We start from the raw sequence: 16,422 nt of genomic DNA, 5'->3' as shown, positions 1-16,422 counted from the left end.
CAGATCTTTAAAGAGATGAAGTGGATGGAGAGATGGTAGAACAGAGAGTGGTTTATAAATAAAGGCTGATTAAGTATTATGAACCAGTTTCAAAGTCACCCGTGGCTTTACAAAACTGTTTTGTATTTTGTTTGTTTTGCCAAAAGCAAACAGAGTGCGTAGATTGAATTAATGCCACTGTGGATTACATGTGATATCGACTACAGACCTATGATGCTCTTTGTGGGAATTTAGAGTGAAAAGTAAAAAGGTCACAAGCCCAACAATACATTATTGAACTTTCAAGTATCGATTTAAAAACCATTTGAAAAAAATCTATATTTGACCTCCTGATTTATTTTGGACTCTGTCCCACTGACCGCACAATCAACTCTTTATGACCTTTGAATATAACACGAAAAGTAACGCAATTCAGTGAGTACGTCAACTGTAGCAAGTTACAGAGGACTAAAACTTCTATCAACCTAGTCTCTAAACCTACTAGCTCTAATCTTTCTGTAATTACCAATACCTTGTTTTTTCAGGGTGATTTAGTGAAAACATCATTGCAGATGCAACAGTCAATCCCACTCCGGTTGTAGCTGCCACAGTGGAAGACCATTCTCATTCATCACAGGCTGTCTGCACACATAGCACAAAACTAAAAATAGACACATCTCCTCATTGAGAGGATGTAGGTGCAGAGCTCACAGAATGCATAATGAGCAGAGATATAAAGATGGTTTACAAATATAAACATTTTCAAAATAGTTCTTGAAGTAATTATAGGAACTATAGAATTCAACATAGAAGTTTTTCTTTAAAATAATTTGAAATGTTTCCTTGCCTTTCTCTGCTCTATGTGCTTTAAGGGCTCATTATTGACCAAGGTCTATGAGGTCTTGAGGAAGTAGTGACGAGGACAATGCTTGATGAATTGCAAAAAACAAAATATTTGTGGAATAAAAAAAAAAATATCAGCGCAAAAGTGATGTTCAGGGCTTAAATATGTTATATACATTCACTCAAAGGATCCCAGTGGTACAGTACAGTAGACAGTAGGATGTATAAATAGTGCCACCTGTAGTTTTGCCCACACTACATGCACAGAGAGATCAAACTGACTAAATGTCTGACAGCTGCTGAGTCCCCTGTGACCCTCAGTGGAAAAACCTGTCACATCATAAATGTAATGTGGGAAATCTATCGACCAGGGCCACTGTCCTGGATGTGACTGTGCAGCACTGGGCTCACCTCAGAGTCACAGGGTCACAGTACAATACAGAGTACTGAGCTCACCTCAGAGCCACAGGGTCACAGGAAGTATGGAGCAGTAGCTGTTTAACTCTGACATAATAAACAATCACTCACCCCATATGTCCCTTTATGTGTCTCTGTCAGAACCACTCCACTGTCTTGTCATAACTTTCCACATACAGTTGTGATTGTTTCGCACACTTTTGAGGCACACAGTGTATATGATATTCGCAGTGCCATTTAAACTAAATGCACATAGATGTTGTAATTTACTAACTAAAACAGTGAAATGAGCAACATCAGATTGATTGTAGCACTGCTTGTGACCCTGTGACATAGCGATCTGTTTAGACCACAGGGAGGAAAGACTTGTGATTTTATCTGAAGAGAACAAACAGACTGCCAATAGCCTTTGGCTATCTGGATCTGCAAGTAAGCACACAGTTTCCCCCAGTCCGATCAATGCTTCCCGATTAGACCACCGAGCTCAAAAGAATGCACTAGGCTCTCCATCCATTAACATAAGCATCCTTTTATTGTACAATGCACACCCTATAAATATGGATGCTATATGAATGTGGCCATTTAACTGTAATCCTTGAACAGGCTAAATGAAGTGCATGTCACAAACAACAGCAGACACCAAAACATCATCTGTCCTGTGGCATTTAGCACAAATGTGGGTAGAGCCTTGCTCAAAATCAATAGGCATTTGCAACAATCAATAGCTGGGTTCCTATGAGAAGTAATTAGAAAGGCAAACAGCAGCAGTCTTTGTCTTTTGGTCAAACACACTCCAGTCAGAAAGCAATAACATTTAACTGTGGAGATGTATGTGGAGAGAGAACATTGTTTAAGTTACTTTACTGTACATAGCCTATACTTTAAGTAGAAATATATGTTGTAGTGTCTATTCACACTCACATTCATACTGAAACCATAAAGAAGTATCAAAACACAGATATATTTTACTGTAATTGGAAAAGCCTCTTCAAGCACTCCAAAGCTACTGTAGCGACTAAAGCATCTAATAAACAGGGGTACATACAGCAAATAGTCACGCGCTTATCTGTAAATGCCCAGTGGCCAGGCTTCACGCAGAAGGCCCACACTGATAAAGGGGTTTCAAATATTAAAGACAGGTATCACACTGAGCTGCTTTTCATTACTTTGTGCAAATAACACTCCAACGTGCCTATGTACACTCATCCATAAAGATAAGCAGAGTATAGTACATATTGTGGGATCATGCTGTTCTAAAGCATAAAGCAGCACACGGAGGCTGGGTACGTACCTCGAGAGCACAGAACAGGGTTGATCTTCTCACTGCTGTGCTTCAGAGATGGAGCTGAAGAGACAAACAGAAAAGCAGAACATTAGACTCTAAAATGGATGAATAAAACTATTTGAAAATGTTAGAGATGCATTTTAGGGATGCTGTAATATGGATTTTTATATCAATATGATATGTAGTTCAACGATATGTAGTCTCGTCAATCTCAAAGCCCACAGGTAGTTCCGAATAAAGAATTCCCATTCATTTTTCCCATCGACTTTTTATAAATTTCAACATTTAAAGCTACCACCACAGTTTAAAGCTACCACCTGTTTATTTGATTTTGCACAACATAGCCAGTTCTGATGAGAAAAATACCCCACAATATCATTGATACTGATATTAACTCTGATACGTTTTTCAAATGTATTTTTTAAGCTACATTTCATTCTCTCATATTTTTGTTGACTTTATTTATTAGTTATTTTCTTTGTTTCTTTATATTACCAAATTTAAATGGTCAGATAGTATGTCAGAAGATTGTGAATATGCTACAAATCCAGTTTTGTGTGGTGTAATTTGAATAAATGTAATGTGGACAAGACAGCATAACTTTTTTCAGTTGGTAAAATTCATTCACTCCTGGGCCAACATGCCATGTGTGTGTAAACAAAAGAAAGGTAAGACAAAGTAAAGCTAAATATGTTTTGTTAGGTTTTACTAAAAGAATCTGACAAAGACACCTGCTCCCATCCACAAGCATTACCAGGCTTACTGTGGTTCTTGTGTGCACCATGTCTGGCACTGAGAGCAGACAACAGCTGCTACTCACTTCATACACTGTGTGATTTGATAGCTGCGAAAATCACTGCAAAACACAGCCTACTGCAGCCCACACACACATGCGGACCAAGTCACATATTATTTTAGTCACAATAATCACTCAAGGGGGAAACAGGAAGCTAATCATTGTGTGATCGCACATTAACGCCTCTTTGTGACAGTTTGATTATAAAGCAACTGTATTAATTATTTAGAGAAGACTCAGAGGCTCTCCTAAAACTGACTAACTGTTTTAACCACACACATTTTAGAATAATTAAGATGCTTGGATCTTCATTTGTTGTTGATACAAACAATTATCAGTGCAGGTTTAGATCTAAACCTCTGTATTCATATATTTCAGACAGAAATGCAAAAGCCTGACTGCAGCATTAAAAATAATAAAATAAATATTTGCATTTTCTCATAAAAGTAAAACATCTGCATCATTAGCCATAAATGTGGTTGATTAGTGATTGGTCTTTGCTCTATTATTACTCCACTTAATGTTTGATATGTTTGATACAATAATGATCAATACTGCTTTTAAAACTGTCAGTACAAAACTCAACAACAAATCATAAATCTTTATTCCAAACTTCTGTCATATTTACATTGTTCTAGTTGTTGCAGAGGTCAGAGCTGGCAGGGATGAGGTTAGATTTGAAGCAGTAGATAATGGGTCCAATAGTCTGAAATATGGCATTACACTTTTCTAATCTTTCCTGTCTCTGTCTCATATCCTCTCTCACCTTTCTTTCATGAGGGAGACAGAGTGCAGCTGAAATGTCACAAGAGTTCACAGTATTGCATTATGCATATTCCTGTGGCTGACTGTAGCCCTCCTGTCAGACGACAAACTTCGGGGCTATTTGTCCTCATTACAGAACAGGCTCGCGGTGCCCATGGTGTCCCGCTCACGTCCCTCAGGGGGCCTTTCCACCCCTGCCTGGCATGCCTCATTTTTACGGCCGCCTCTATGGTCCACACCAGTCCAGCCAGTCATGCTTTAAATCCGACAAGACGAGTAAATCTGCCAGCTGTAATTAAAATGGCTCCTTTTGTCCCACACTTTCTGCCTACATCTCTTGTCTCCAATGACACAGTGACCATGGGAGCTTCAGTGGAGCTGGTCTGGGCCTGGCCCTTAAAATAAAAGTGCAATGCTCTGTTATATGAGTCAGCAAAAACTAGGGCATATCTTCTTATCTCCTTTTGCTTTGACCTGGTTTCTGGAGTGAAAACATGATTATTGAGGTTATAGGCACACTACACTGTGGAGAAACAACACTATTAAAAATATCTGGTGAAAAGCAATGTTCTTTTGTGCTGCATGGCCAGAGGGCTTTTTCTATTTAGTAGAAGTATCCTACTGTGCAAGGAGATGAATAATGTCGTCTTGTCTTTCAAGGTCGACCATTCTCAGCAAAAATAATGTTTTGTTAAGTCCAATCAATGACACTCATTGAAGCCATTTTCCGACAATATTGTTCAGGGACTTACTTGGGCGCCATTGATTAGCTGATTTATGGCTGGCATCTGTTCAGAGCTACAGTGAATCTGAGCTGTTCATTATAGAAGCCCTTTGCTGAAAAGAAGACGAAACAAAAAGATGCAATCACTTTATTATCAAATTTAACTTATTGTGCCAATAAATAAGAATAAGCTATTTGATTCCACAGCTTTTATGTGGTCTAAGAGCTGGCAGTGAGCCCAGCAGCCGGGACAGGACAGAAGATATCATCAGTGCATAGACAGAGGGGACAAAATTTACATCTGTGCTAAGCAGCTCAAAGAAAAAGTTTTCTTTCACTTGAGAATTTAGGCAATCGTTCAGTGTGCATTTTTCAGAGCAGAAACAGACCAGGTAGGTGCATTTATCACAATAGTAAACTGCTATAGCAGTAGTTAACTTCACCTTAAACTTGTCATGCATGTTTAATTATCAAGCTATTTATTGTAATGTTGCTCTCTCAAGCGATATTCAAATCAGTTGTTCCAGTGGCAATATTTTTTCTCCAATAAGATTTTAGCACAGTACATATGCATAAACAAGAATATATTGCATCATGGAGTTAGACCTCTGCACCTCTTGCCTACGGTTGGCAATATACAAAACCTGCATCTTAGCCATCATTTTCGGGACACCAGATTGAAGAGACATTACTTGAAAATATTCATGTATTTATAATAAATTGATTTCACTCCAATAAGAGGCCTAAGCATCCATTACATGTACAGTATGTGTTTTCTCTTCTCTCCATTCATCCATCCACACAAAGTGTAGCTACAGTAATACACCGCCTCCCTTTTTCTTTCCTATTTCCTTGGCTTCCTTATCTGCTCCCCTGAAGGGCTTGTCTGTCTCCTAACCAGCTAAAGCAGGACTTCCGCCGGTCTGCGCCTGGCCCCTATTATCAGAGCATGACAAGGAGCTGCACTGTCGGCTTGTCAGACTAATAAACATCCTTTATGGCGAGTGCCTGGGTGTGTTTTGAGGGGAGGCAGCCAGCCACCGAGCAGTGCTCCATTGATTTCATGGATGGGCCACAGTACTTACACTTCCATTCGACCATTATGTGCTGGACAGGCTGCTATTGTTTGGCCATAGCCATACTCATGATACTTGTGGTCAGTGGACAGTAGACAAGCCACAAGCTCTACCCAGGGGAAGGCTGCAGTAACAAAGAAATGTAACATTTGTATTTTGTATTATTAAACGACTGGGCGCATCAGTCAATCATTTTAAGAACCTGCACCTTATTTCAAACTATGAGTCAGGAAAATGTTTTAGTTTGACATTTACCCATAATTTTTAGTAACAATGTGCCTGATTGGATGAAAATGGGTGCCCCTGTCAGTAGCTTCTGTATTAGTTATTAACTGAGAAAATTCTGTAAAATGAATAGATTTGATTTTATAGTTTTTGCACTATCAGTTTTTAAACAGCATTTATCTCAACTAAATTAAAATCACATAAAGAGCCCTATAAGTTTAGTGAGATAGACATTTAAATGGTAATATGTTGAAATTGGGCATGATATAAATTAACAAACATTTTAGTATGACTCACTTCTAATATTTTGGAGACAACAGAAAAGCTTGTTTATAAAGGTCACCATAACAGTTCAAGTATGACAGCCTGTTGAAAAGAGCACATTAAATCACCCACAGCTTTTTGACATCAACTTCTAACCTTTATTTCACAAACCAAGGTCAATAGCACTGCTCTTTTATTTTCCTCTTTTGTATTATTTCTTTGTCTTGGTTGGAGAGAGGTGAAAGGCCACTGTGCTGTTCAACAAGCCATTCAGTCCCATACAATAGTAATCATACTTCATTTCTGATGTGGCACTTCAGTGTATATGTCTGCTACCTGGGGACCAACAGTTAGACCGAGACAAAAGAAAGAATCAAAATGAAAGAGGAGAAACAATGCAGCACCATTGAGAATAGAGGACCATTAGTTCAGCACCATGGACAGCGAAACTCCCCAAGAACCAATCACGGCGCTAACTTTGCACTAAAATCAAAATGTCTCTTTGTAACCTTTGTCCAGCATGAATATTTATAGCAGGTGGGCAGCAGATAGGACAACTTAGCAGGCAAGTGGCGTAGGTTCGCTCAGCTAGTTCATTAATATCAAACACAGGTGTGGAAATGATGAAATATTAATGGTGCAGAGCAAAGACAAGCAGTGTTTTGTCTGAAGGTATCAGTCAATGTCTAGTGCTTATGATGGACTGAACGTTTAACTAAAGATAACTCAGACATCATTGTAATGAAAATGTGATTTATTTATGTGTTTATTATTCAAAATGTTTTTTGAATAATAGAATGGTTTTGTGATTATGTTGTTAATTCAGTTATTAATAACAGGATTAATAACTGAATCCTGTTATTTATCTGTTGTCAATGAACCCACAGCAACAGCAAAATGTCTCTTTTTATCTTTCTAATAATCTTTTTTATGAGCTTGGAATGAATGCACTTTATTTTTCTAGTCCAAACAACTGGAAATAAAAAGCTGTAACAGTGAAAGTACTTAAATGTTTTATAGAAGAAATAAAAGGGGCTAAATGTTTGAGGTCACTTTCAGTTTGTAGTGTACGGTTATTGCATTTGTCATATTTCCAAATAGATGGAGAAAACAATGGGATTGGCCCTGGTAGCCAAACAGCATTACAGGGCTTTGAGCTGCGATGGCACTGAGGCACAAGAAGAAGCAACACTGTCAGCGCGACCTTCACTTAACCTCAGTATTGATGGTCCAATCATACCGAGAATATGAATTAGCACCTTCAGGGATTTCTTTATATAGGCAATAATTCTTATATGTCAATAGAAAGAGGGTAGAATCATATTTTGACTTTACGGCATGGCCCAGAGAGCTCAGAAGATGAATTTTAAAAACATGCTTTCTTCCCTCTCAACTACAAAACATGGTGTGGTCAGAATAATGATAAGAGTATCAAGTCCACTGGCCTCAAGTGCATATTTTCTCAGTGTCTGATGGACAGTATGCCGCTGCATCCAATACCTTGATTTACCAAGTTAAAGTTTTTTAAATAAAAATAAAATCTATGGACTTATAACATCAGGTGAAGTTTTGCCTATACATTTCTGAGATGCAGAGCAAAATTTGATGCTGAAAAGGTACGTATTCATGAATTCAATACACTCTTAGCAATGGAGCTGTTTATTCAGTAACCACTAACAGCATACAGAGTTAAAATAGAACACCACCATTGCTATATTGCTACTTTCAACAAGGTTCCTACAAGAAAGAAGAAAAGCAGGATATTATAAAAAGCAGTTTTGCACTAAATAATGCTGTTGGATTGAAAGCATGGTAGAATCATGCCGGTGGCTCTGCTCTCTTCTTTGTTCAGCCTCCTATTCACTCATTGCTGTTTCTACTATAAATAGATGTCAGTGTCCATTACTGATTTCTAAAAGGGCCTGTTGTACATTCCAAGCTGCCTGTACCCACCAGGACCTCTTTGGAAGTAACTTACAAGTAAATAGAGATACCGTGTTTGTCCTTGTTGCAGAAATGTTTGCTAGTGTTTGCTAATAACTTAATTCAATATGTAAAATACAAAAAGAACATAATATGAGCAATCAAGATTAGACATAAATGCTGGTTTGATTTGTTTACTGTAAGGAAGTACGTGCCTTTCTGTAATGTCATCAAGACTGGACATAGTTGTTTTTTTTTTGTTTTTTTTTATGTAACGTCAGTTATTTGGTTTAGTTACAAATAATAGTGCATGTTAAAGTTTACAAAAAAGTTTACAAAATGTCTGCCATTATATGTCTCCCGTAAGTAGTGCTAGTAATCGCAAGAAAAGGGGATAGTTGCTCCTACTAGAGACGTATAAGCAGCATTAGAGATGTGGGTTTTGCTGATACCGATTATTCACAATCCACATCAACCGATGGTGATAAATCCTGCGATATTTCATGTTTAGTGTACGTCTCTTCATACTTAAGTGTTCAAATACTGTGTGTGTATACTCTCTAGGCAGCAGGTCAATTCCCCCCAAAATTTGTCTCTGCAAGAGATTGAAGTCAGATAGCTGCAAAAAAGTGCAAATATTGGTCCGATATATTGGTTTATCTCTAAGCAGTGTGTTCTATAAGCTGAGTGGATGTACAGAAAAACATATTTGTTTAACATCATAATAATACAACTCTTCACAGTAGATATGAGATTGTTATTGATTATAGCTTGGGTTGACACACACACTACAGAGGCAGGATATTGGATTCCTGTGAAATATATGCTATTAGGCATATTGTAGCCTGTTGCATGCATTTGTATGCACGCACGCACTTGGAGGTATGGCTGTTCTCCCGCTGAGTGTGCCGCGGGTGCAGAGGTGCTTGCTCGCTCATCAACTCCAGGCTCAAACACAGAACTGCTGTCAGGAGCACATGCAACCCAGTGGGGGAGGCAGAGCACACGCCTCAACACTGGACACATTTGAATGTTTCTGCCAGAAACCCAGCAGACTACTGGACACACCATTCAGGGTTATCAGACAACAAGCCCGCCTTTGTTCTGCTTTTTTCACTCAGCACGTCACAAAGAAGCTGTTTTTGCCCGAGGCTGTGGCAGGTCGCCTGGCGGAGGGTGCCCTGGCCTTGAGTCTTTTTGTTGTGATCAAGGTGTTTGATGGTTAGTTAGCATTCTGGGTCAAAGAGCTAACTCAACCTTTTCTTCTTTTCTTTCTAGTTTATCTTTTTTCTTGTTTAACACCATCAATGATATAAACTCATGTATAGAATATTAAACAATACATCTAAGGATGAAGGCATGACAAGTGTAACAGATAAAAAAAAAACTGAAAAGAAAAGAAGAAAAAAAATACTGTCCTCTTTGTTTACTAAGGGTGTGTGGTATTCCCACTTCACCCAGTGATAGTAGTTGAAAGTTTGCAAACTTTTAGAGGACCCAGAGAAAAACACATCCTCCTTTGCAGTGAGATGAATGAAACCTTTATTGCTCCATAGAGAATATGTCCTTCACAAGAGAGGACAGAAAAACCCCTCACAAAGGAAAGAGAAGACAGAGGGAAACAAAAACACAGATATAGGTAGAGCATAAAGGTGACGAAATGTGCATCCAGACTATATTGTATAGACTGCTTGAGCCAAAAGCTACACTAAATCACTTCCAACCAGCACAACTGTAATGATGGTGTAATATTTCACTCTGGAGCCCATTCATATCCTGTGGACTAAAGACATTCCCTGACAGTGATTAAGCAGCCAGTTTTATTGGCACAGATGGCAGGTGGAAATGATGAGGAATGAGGACATATTTTTGGCTAATGCTTTCGTTTATCAGACCTGTGCATGAGCTGCTTTCCTATTTACGGTTCCTTGGCCCGGGGAGATTACAGTTATAAAAAGTGATCTATTTTAACTGTAATATACTGTGAAATGCTCTGCTGGGGCAACAGACACCTATGTGAAAAGTGCACACTAAAAATGGATCTTGTGAGAGTCGCAGCAGGAATCAATGTGCAGTGTCCTGGAGCCAGAGGAGGCTGATCTGTGTGGATCTCATTAGACCCCCATGATGACAGTTATACGATTCATGGCCCGCCGGGGAAACAGGAGAATTATCGCTGTGACCTTTAGAGGGGGTGTTACTCAAATGATCCACTTTGACATCCTTTCCTTTCTACCCTCTCCCTTTCTTTGTCCCAATATCATTTTAAAACAAGCACTTGGTCAGTTAAAATCATAATGGGGACATGAAATAATATTACTTTGGCCTCATCTAGCCATTTGTGCTTATGGTTCTGTATTCATAAGATTGATAAAGTGTTAAATTCCCTAGAGGTGGAGTCGAATCATGGTCTGCCAATTGGATTTTATGGACATTTCCTTTGTGAATAAAAGTCAAAGTCAATAACTGCAGACAGTGTCATCTCAAATGATGAGCTTTTAATGATGGGGAGTCGGTCCAGTCACCTTTCCAGAGTCCTCGGAGATAAAGGACCACCGGCAGCGCACGGGAACGCTGCAAGAATTCATTTAGTCCAGAGGAGTGTGTTCAAAGACAGGGGAGAGAGAGGTGGAGAGGAGCATGAGAATTCATTTTCAGATTTTCTACACTCAGGCAAAAGTACTGTTACTGCATAAAGGGAAAATAGTAAAAACTTTCTAACAAGGCAAACAATCATTAAAACTACTACTGCTGTTGCTGCTAGTATAGCTATTGTGGTTACCGTACTTTTACGTTTTATTACTTTTTAAAACTAAGTATTGATTTCCCTACTATTCTAATAATATGGTCATATCTGATGCCATCACTACAATAATTTTAGTCACACATCAGACATGCTTTTACCTCCTCAACTTAATATCAACATTGTTTTCTGGAAAAAAAACAACAACAGTGTGTACTTCTAATATTTGCTGTCTTGTTCATTTCTTTGAACAGTAGGGAGAGGAATAATGAATGAAATAAGGGATAAAAAAATGGCACAGATGGCAGGTCTGAGGGCCAAAAAGACCAGATAAGACAAAGACAGAAGAGCATAGAACTGCAGTAATGGAGGGGGAGTGGCAGTGGAACGTTCACTGATCAGCAGTGTGCGGAGCCCTCGCACTTAATTGGTTTGAACGAACACAGATGTTCGCAATACGCCCTGGGCTCCCTCCTCCCTCCCTGCATTTCTGGACTCCTCCAGTGGTTTACCATCATTAGGGAGAAGCTGTTGCTAAAAATTGATACAAAAAGGCATAAGATTATGAGCTCTACTCTAATCAAACGTGTTAAGGTATCAAACATCTACCTATAGTTTGTCAAAGGATTCTTCTGAGTTAGGTAAAAGGAACTACTTTTCTTAGAACATCTTACATGCAATACCCGTTTAAAAGCAGTAATATTATAATGTTAGAGATATGCACACAAAATTAGAATGTGCACAAGTCAAAACCCCACAATTTCAAACTAGTAACTAAAAGCATTTAAGGTGTGGACTATAGGCCAATTCAAAATACTGTGTCACTTCAAATGGCCAGTTCATAACACGGCCACACTGCTTACTTTCAAACAAACATGTATACAACATGGGCTATTAACTTTAATTAGCAATATCAGCAAACTAAATTTATGATCACATCTTATTTAGCTTGCACTGAGCAATTATAATATGATAAGGTATCATCACTGATAAATACGTTTCTGGGCAAACTCTGTCCTGCATATGTACTTAATATTAATAGCATTTAATCAGACTGTTTCAGTGATAATTAAAAAAACATTTAGCGTTGTCAGGTCATCAGTATTCGTACTCACAACAAGAATAATTTCTATGATATAACTCTAAGCCCAAACTGCATTATTAAAGCTAATCTAATGTCCATTCTCCTGGAGCTTGTAAATTTATTGACAAGCAAAGCAGGGGTGAAAAATCTTGGCCTTTAATATGAGTCAGTGCCTGGGGTCTGGTTTGTGAGCTGTAGTCAGACAATATTTCTGGAGTGCTGAAATTGAATGGAGGTCCCAGCTGGGTTGTACCACGTTCATGTCTTTCTATCCATTTCGTCTGTCCCTTTCAGAGACTTGTTAAACAGCGATGTCACTAAAGCAGCAGCAAAAACAATACAGCCATACAGGGGCTTGTGTCCTCAGCTCCAAAATAGACAATCCTTTCATTTTCAAACAATTCTTTTATGCAGGACCAAGTGTTACTGCAGATAGGCCACTGGTCCTTTGAAAATAAGAAAATAAGACCTGGAGAAACTCAGCTCCACTGGCTTGATCCCTGTTGTATTTCATCAAAGCATCACCATATGTCAATACTGCTTCAAGTATGTTCCTTTCATCATCTGTTTACATGTATTACCATTCCCCCCCGACAATGAACTACCTGTGAAGATTAAAGGAGAGGCTGGTCTTTTGCTGACAACACAGAAATACAGTGACATAAGGTGAGGAGCGCAAACAGATTCCTCCTCCACAAAATCCAATAATTCTGAAAAAAGATAACAAAAAGCCTACAGATGACGCATTGCTGGTAGTTTGGGACTAAATGGGTGCAGTGGAACAAGTCTATTATAGAAATAGTGTAGTAACCTTGGATTCAGCCAGAGCAAATTACTTTCTTCTATCAGTCTATCTATTTAGTTTTGGGGTAAACGCTCTACCAACCGACCAATAAAGCCCGTATGCCAAGTACAAAAAAAAATGCTAACCTGCTGTGCCTGTAGTTTTTGTCTTTTTATTTCACCATGCTACTGAAGTCTTTAAAGGTGCACTATGTAACTTCTAAAGTGGAGGGTCTTCTACTTGTTTGTCTCCATGGAGATGTTATTTCTTTGCATGGAATGTTCCGAGTATGGTATTAAACATATCTGCCTTGCATTTATTAACTTGCGGGTGTTTTATATAAAAATACCTTAAATAACATGAATCTTCCTATGCGTAGGCTTGCTTCTCCATAGAGCTGACCATTAACTTGTCTCCATTGTGATAACCAGCTTTATTTCCATACTGTGAAAAACTCTGCAAGGAGACAAACAGGTGGCAGACCCTCCACCAGAAAAGTTGCACATTTAAGGAACTTTGAAAACCATCCTACAAATAAAAACAGAACTTCCTATGTCACAGAGTTTGATATATGAGATTTACTTACCTATTGGAACAATTGTGGTTTGAATGATTGAACGAAATGATCCCATACTGATTATCTGTTGTTACAGTATTGCTTGGACACATGTCAGATACGGAGCGAGCGTGTAGTGGATAACAGCTGATAAATGGCTCATCTTGTGCCTATGTAAGGTCACTCTCTTATTATTTACAACATGGAGTCTTTGTCATGGCTCACTGACACTGACCTTGCGCCGCTTGACATAGCTCTGTCCATCTTTAATGCTGCCTGCATGTGCCTTCATCTTTTCTGTACAAGTGCTGTACTGAACTGTCATGTACTGTACACAACACACTGCACATGCTAACTATGCTAACTTCAAGCAGAGATATTCTCAGGCCACAGAACTGACCTTGGTCTAGATTAACAACAGTCCGTGTGGGGTAGACCTCATTAGAAATGCTCTGGGGGAGATGGAAGTATTTTGTTATTCTTTGTGAGCTCACAGTAAACATGTATATTTATAATTTTGTCTAAAAAGAGTGTATATTGTACATATTTCAGCATATTTCGATTTTTCCCCAAACACGAAATTTGTATTCAATCTAAATGGCTAAGGAGCAACAGTAGACCCATCATCCATTTCAATTGCGTTTAAACAGTAAACAAAAGCAAATAATGACTATTTCAGACAGAACAGAAGTAACTATAGATCATGGAAGATATACTCCCAAATTACTATTTTAAAATGTTTTTACAAATACAATTGCAGGCAAAGTAACCACTCAAAAAGTTGCACAAGTACATTTATATCACCTTAGAGCTGTATCAATAAAAGTTATAGCTTCTTTTGGACTGAATTGTTTTACACAGCTCATAAAGAAGGTGATGCTTGTAAATAATTTTAATAAAGCATAAAACTGCAGGCATGGTAGAGAGACAGCTGAGCCAGATGGTAAGTAGGTAAGTGTAATTCAGAGAGGACTTGGGACAATTTGCTGTGCTGTGGTTGCTTGACTTTAATGCGTCTCTCACATACACTCTCCTTATTACCTCTGATTCAGCTCCAATAACAGCAGTAATAAGGTGGGCTAAATGACTTGGGCTAGTTTAGGAACACAAGATATCAATCATATGGCATTGCGATTTAATCTAAAGCTGCTGACCGAAGATGATGACTCACAATAATGATAATTTGGGGATTGGTCTAATGATACTGCTGAGACAAGCGTTCCTGTCGCAGAAAAGGCTGCACTGTGTCATTATGCACAAGGCCACCATAGTTCAAATGGGTCGGACCCTCAATGTCGAAACCCTGTGTGTCGTTTTGATTCAGCTCAAAACATGTCCTTGATGAGTTATGCCCTGCAGAGGCACACACTTTGAATTTATGGCCGCTTGTCCAACTGCTGGCAACACTGAAAAATAGCAAATCAGCATATAAATGATGGAGTTATTGAGAGTGCTAAGGAAAACATCAAGCTGCGTTTCCATTATATTAATTGGAATCTCCCCCTCCCTTCTTTTCAAAGTGGCTATGGCCGGACGAGGGTCGAGTGGTGATAAATGAGCAGCTGGAGTATGAATATGGCCTTGGAATATAATGCAATGAAACATGAGAACAACTGGTTCCTTTTGTTTAGACTGACCTTGTAATTAATCAGAGTCCATGCTGCGATGGGGGAGAATGTACAGGACTTTGGGGGTTGGGAGGAAGGAAGTGGGGAAGAGACAGGAAGAACTCCTCGGGAAAGAAAACACAGGGAAATCCTTAGCGGCAGAGCTTTTTTTTTTTTTTTTTTTTTTTTTTGCACAGATGAACAAATTTGCTACACTTTTACAAAAACAAATCAGCGTTCAGCAGTAGTGATGTGCATACCTTTTAATGGAAAAATATAATTAGAGGGCAAAAGCATGCATAAAGGTAATAGTGAGTCATTCAGACAAAATCATTAAAAAAATGAATTATCCAATATAATATTTTCCATCAGAAAAATAATAAGCTTTTTGTCTAGATAAATGGTATCCCATACAAACATGAACAAAAAGGCACCACACAAACAACATTTTCCAATTAGAGTTCATACTATTGAGGCACATAGACGCCTACGTACACAAAATGATTCACCGCCCAAAATAGAATATGGCATTTGCACATTCTGATGAAGATGCTAAAATAACAGCGAGTAGCCCAAACAAGCAATGTAATGTAATTCTGACATCATCAACTGAAAGAGAGCCAAGCTTGCAATTCTACCCCTCTAGCACAAACACACACACAAACCATTAATGGCCCATTTCTGCCCACCTGGAAACGGACTATCCAATGTATAAGAAAAAAAATGCTGTGTTGAAATGTTGTATATTTCAGGTAGACTTTGCTGGCTACTAGGGGTGTTCAAAAATATTAAAATATCAGCATCTCCTGATATTAAATTTGGTGATATGGTATCGTTATCAGAGGTTTTTTGTTTTTTTTTCTTTAAGTGTTTTTTTTTTTTTTTTTTGTGACCGTACTACAGTTTTGTTGCTTATTTAGTGGAAGTTCACATATTCACCAATTCAATTCAATTAAAACAGCCATATTTCTGAACTTTGCATAAGTAGTGGTTTAACATGGAAATATTGTCACTGAGTATCATGTGCAATATATCAATTATCGCATGAATCACCATATCATGAAAATATCATGTCAAGAGCCAGTAACAAATCATGAGGGACCCCATGATTCCCAGCCCTAGTGGCTACTACATGTCCCACAATGCATTTAGCTGAAAAGTGTGACCATTCATTATATAGTGCCATAGTTTTTGTGGTGGTGCCAGTTTATTTTTCCTGTCTGTAAAGCAATGGCTATTTGGAGAACCATAGCAATTTTCCTGCACTTTTACTTGCCAGAACCCTAACCTGCTGTTCAATTTCTGGGGGGGTATGGCGCTTTCCCATAATTTAATCCTGTCTAGATCGGCC

The sequence above is a fragment of the Boleophthalmus pectinirostris genome, unplaced genomic scaffold (genome assembly GCF_026225935.1).
Source record: "Boleophthalmus pectinirostris isolate CB_2022bp ecotype Guang Dong unplaced genomic scaffold, ASM2622593v1 HiC_scaffold_16, whole genome shotgun sequence".
Lineage (NCBI taxonomy): Eukaryota > Metazoa > Chordata > Actinopteri > Gobiiformes > Gobiidae > Boleophthalmus > Boleophthalmus pectinirostris.
Note: the sequence above shows the minus strand (reverse complement) of the source record.